The sequence below is a fragment of the Pinus tabuliformis genome, chromosome 6, assembly GCF_031772625.1.
Source record: "Pinus tabuliformis cultivar Carrire ecotype Pingquan chromosome 6, CPIR1, whole genome shotgun sequence".
NCBI classification, from domain to species: Eukaryota; Viridiplantae; Streptophyta; class Pinopsida; order Pinales; family Pinaceae; genus Pinus; species Pinus tabuliformis.
In genome coordinates, this window is record NC_142292.1 from 1,028,866,078 (window position 1) to 1,028,871,108 (window position 5,031).

A 5,031-nucleotide genomic window follows, 5' to 3' on the forward strand; every position below is an offset into this window, starting at 1 on the left:
AAAAAAAAAAATCGATAAAATAACTATGGATTCGATATCACTACGGTTAAAGACAAATATTTAATACACAATAAATGATGCACACTTTCCAATAAACATACACTCTATTTAGCAATTTACCAGCTTCAACCTACTTGGAGAGCTAGTCATACCATATCTATCGAACTCCATCTAAATCTCATGATCTAGTTAGAAATCAAATATAATAATAACCATAAATATAGGTATTTGGTGCTTTGGTAATCCAAGGCGTCGATTGTTGCCTACAAATATGATATGCGGAATAACTAAATTTTGTAGCAAGGGTTCATCTGACCAGTTGCCTTTCTCATACCTTAAAAAGCTATTAAGGAAAAATTGTATTAAAGTTAGGGCCCTTTAGGGCATGAAATGAAAATCTTAGGAGTCGTTACATTTCAATAGGTAGCTGATCAAATCAATTTCAATTTCATGTATAATTCATATTTTCAAAACCTTATAGTGGCGGGGATTGAAACCACTTTGTAAATGTTTGTTGCTTACTGGCATGCTGCCATGAATGTGCATTATGTAGAGTGTGCAACTCTACACTTCAAATCTGGGCAAAGTATGCGACTTATGGCTCCCAGGTTATTCAGTGTATCAAACTCAACATAAAGGGCTGCAAATTTAACTAGCTCGTTGTAAAGCAAATGGATTAATTGTTGCAACCAATTACGGGTCCAACAACTACCAAATTTACAAATGTGGGAGCTTTATTTTGGTGCGCGGAGAAATGGAGTGAGAGAAAAAGTGTGTATGGAGCACGGGACACAAATTCCCCACACTTTCTCTGCACTCCACACACCACACACTTTCTCTGCACTCCACACACCAAAATAGAAACAAGAGTTTCAAGCTTTCAACCCTTCATAACATATATAATCTCTATTAAATTTACTTGTCTTAAGACTACCTCGATCTAGATTTGTGTAAATAATTTTGAGCATGTCAAATTATAATCAATCAACCAATCAAAAATTTAAATAATACCCCCTATCAATTCAACATTTTTTTATAATTTAATACATTTAAACCATTATAATAATATTTAAATAAACAAATACTCATAATAATAATATTTAAATAAACAAATACTCATAATGTAATATTTTTATTCTAACGTAATAATTTTATTCTAAATGTAAAGTTTTTAATCTCTTATAACCTAAACCAAATGTAAAATTGATAACATAAAGAAAATGTGTTAATTCTTGCAATCAATTACGTATCCTAACACATAATGAGATAAGTTCATTATACACAACTCCACACTTTGTTGATATATATTCATGAGCCTTTAAATTGTCACTTAAGCTTATGCAGAGAGTTTCGTTGTTATATATTAATGAGTCTTTAAACTATCATTGAAGTTTGTGTGGAGAGATTTCACTGTGTGGAGAGTTTTCACTGTGTAAAGAGCTTTGTGTGGAGTGTTAAGTGTGCAGCCAAACCGACGCATACTATGCTAATGTCGGCACCGACTCCCCGACACTCCGCTGTCCCAACCATCACAACCACACTCGCGCCGAACCTACCACACTACCATTATTTTCTAGATCTTCATCTGAATCACATGCAAGATTCTAGATCCTCCTTCAGCTTCTACAAATTTGTAATTTCTCTAGCCAAGGAATGCAAGACAAGGGCCAAGGCCTCTGTGTGTAATGTGAAATGTGATTTCTGTTCTCCAGTTATTCAATTTATCTCTTCTGCTGTTTGCTGTTTGTGATTGAGTAATGTCTATGAATGAGTAATTCTGTTGTTGCCCTCTGTGTCTATCAACTGGTATCAGAGTAGGCTCAAGTAAGCTTGGTGGTGTTGAGCAGTGTCAAGAGGCAGTAAGTCATTGTTATGTTCGAGTCTTACCGACTGCTTTTCATTTTCTTTCTGAGTAAAAGGAGTGTTCTGTATTTGTAAGTGCGAGCAAGAAAATGGCTCAGGAGAATGTGGTGGCCATGGCAGAGAAAGGGAAGGGAAATGGTGTTGTGGCTAAGTTGTCGATGTTCTCTATTTTGAAACCCCATTTCATTGTGGAGGCCTCACATGTTGCAGACGCCATAAGTTTCTATAAGTGTGTGTTTGGGGCTGAAGAAATTGCGAAGTCTCATCATCCCAAGCGTAAGGCTGACCAAGAGCTCCCTCTCATCCTTCACGCCCATTTGAAGTTCGGTGTTGTTGAGGTTATGGTCTGTGATGAGACCAAGGAGGCCAGTGCAGAGGTGAAATTGCTAGTGGCAATTAAGGGCACCTCATTGGTTCTCCATTTGGAGATGGGTGACGTCGATGTGGCATTTAAACTAGCGGTGAGGCAAGGGCAACTGTTCCTGAAGAGGTTGCGGAGCGTCCTTGGGGTCAACAATATGAAAAGGTGAAGGATCCCTATGGTTTTGTATGGAGTCTCACTACTACCATTAAAGAATCTAGCGTAGCTGAGGACATTGATGGATTATCCACCTCATCGTTGACTGGGCCGAGGTATCGTTCAAGGATTAGTAGTGAAGGATCTCGGTGGATTAGGTTGAAAGGCCTGCACTTGGAACTGTGCCGAGGGTGTCTCGAGCGACCTCGTTGAGAATGTGTCGAAGATCGGTCAGATCTGTGAAAGGATGTTGTTGCCCAAGTTCTTGGTGTCGTGGAGTAAGGCACGAACACCCATTTTTTGGGAATTTTGCTGCTTGAAGATCTGACTGTTAATAATCTGTGGTCGAAGATTCTGAGAAGCCTGCGAGTCGTGCTGTCATCTGTTGTGGAATAGAGTTGTTGCCTGCAGAGTTCCGATGAAGGAGAGGCAGGGCCTCTTGTAGTTGAGAGTTGCAGTCTGAAGTGTGTAAAGTCGTGGATTGTGCCCCTGCTGTGCCGAGGACAATCACAGCCTGAGGTAGCTGCAACTGTTGATCGTTGTGTATGGTGTGACGGAGAGCTCGGAAGATTGAGCCAGCTTGGAAGTTTATTTTAGTATCTATGAAGGTTAAAGAGAAATGGCCGTAGACAATAATTTGTTGGTGGTGCCTTGTGTTAGTAAAGAGCCTTGAAGCCGAGAAATGTAGAGGAAGAGGGCCGAGGAGTTCCAATGTGAGATATGGTACTCAAAGTCCTGCAACCAGCTGTTTGGTGGGCAAGAATGTTGACATGTGTTGATTTTTACATTGTGGTGTAGCATCTAGCTACGTAACACCATTGAGTAGCGTGGCTCCAAGCCACTGTTAAGATCTAGCGTGCCAGATTTGCGTGAAGGAGCATGGAAGCCGAGGAGTGCCGAAGAAGAGCGTTATTGAGACGCTGCCTTGTGTGGTGAGACTCATTGCCAGAGCACATGGAGCTGTGTGTGGTCTAGCGTTGTCCGGAAGAGGGCATGAGGGTGAACTTAGAAGTGTATCAGTGTATGAGCTCAGAGCCAGAGCTATAAGCTCGATGGTGTGCAGAGCAGTGAGCTCTGTGGTGTGAAGAGCCAGAGGAGCTTGATGGTGTGTAGAGTGGTGAGATCTGTGGTGTGAAGAGCCAGAGAAGGGCTCGATGGTTGTGATGGGCAAGTGGAGTATGCCCTATTGTTGACGCTGTTGGAGAGCATTGTTTCTAGTGGAGTGTCCACTGAAGAGGGTTATGATGCCCGTGGCACCTATGTGGCGCAAAGAGTGATCCAATGGAGTGTTGGTAGATGAGAGTGTTTCCAACAGAGTGTCCACTGATGAAGATCATGTCGACTGTTATGCTCGTGTGGCGTAGATCCAATAGAGTGTTGGCAAATAGGAGTGTTTGCAATTGAGTGTTCGTTGATGAAGTTTGTGTCGACCGTGATGCCTATGCGGCACAAAGAGTATCCAATGGAGTGTTCGTAGATAGGAGCGTCTGCAACCATTCGCTGATGTCGACCATGAAGCATGTGTGGCATAGAGAGTATCTAGTGGAGTGTTCGCAGATAGAGTCTCTGCAACCGAGTGTCCGCTAATGAAGACATTGACGCCTATGTGGCGTAGATCACAGAGAATATCCAGTAGAGTGTCGGCAGATAAGAACGCATTTATGGAATTTAACCTTCCAAAGGTTAATGATTTGTGCACCACTTTTCAATCCCATGTAGTTATTCGAAGATTCAACAGATTCTGGCCCAAATCAAAGGATCTACATTAGTGGGTTTTCTCCAACTGGACTACAAATTATGATATTCATTTATGTTTAAGGGGTTATTTTGTTGTACAATTTGATACACTGAAGGATAAGGATTTCGTCTTAAAAGAGGGTCCATGGTTTTGGTGTAGCATAGGCCTTTTTATGACCCCATGGTTCCCGAGTTTTAACGCCAATACAATGGTGGTTTAAAAAATGCTAGTTTGGGTCAGATTACATAACTTCCCTCTCCATTTATGTATGGCATCACAAAGTATTAGAAGGAATTGGAAACACATTGAGGAAGTTCATAAAGCTGGATTTGGATAGACCTACAAAAGGAATTTTTACTTTTGCCAGAATCTGTGTAGAGTTAGACTTTAACAAAGGTCTACCTGATCGCATACACCTGATTCATAACAACTTTTAGCAGACACATCCTTTAGATTTTGAAAACACGACATGCAGATGCCATATTTATCTTCAAACATGACATTTACAAAATATGTGTCCTCAGACAAAGAAAGATCAAAAAAAAAAATAGTCCCAAAAGCCAAAGGGATGGCAGTTTTCAGAGCAACATCTCCCAGAAGGAGAGGATAAGGAAAAATGGAGAATTCTACAAGTGTGGCTAATCAGAACCCACAAGAAATATTAGTGGAAGGAGGAGTTGAGCAGGTAGGAACAATGGTTCAAAGTTTGAATTATTGAAGCAACATAAATTATAGTTCTAGTGTAGCAAAATGAGAAGATTTCCTGTGAAAAGGAGAAGGGAGACATTAAAAGAATCCATGCATTTAACATATTGGACTAAGATAAAGAAGCCCCTTTGAAGGTGGAAGAGAATCAATTGACTATTGTAATTGCCACTCCCAATCAAGGAGGTTGGCGAAAAGTGGAGAAAAA

The 5,031-nt window shown here is 40.7% G+C and overlaps 1 pseudogene; it reads left to right on the forward strand.

Annotated features, from left to right (window-relative positions):
* The first annotated feature begins 1,952 nt into the window (after positions 1-1,952).
* LOC149262511 (uncharacterized protein At5g48480-like) lies at positions 1,953-2,593 on the forward strand (annotated as a pseudogene).
* The last annotated feature ends 2,438 nt before the right edge of the window (positions 2,594-5,031 follow it).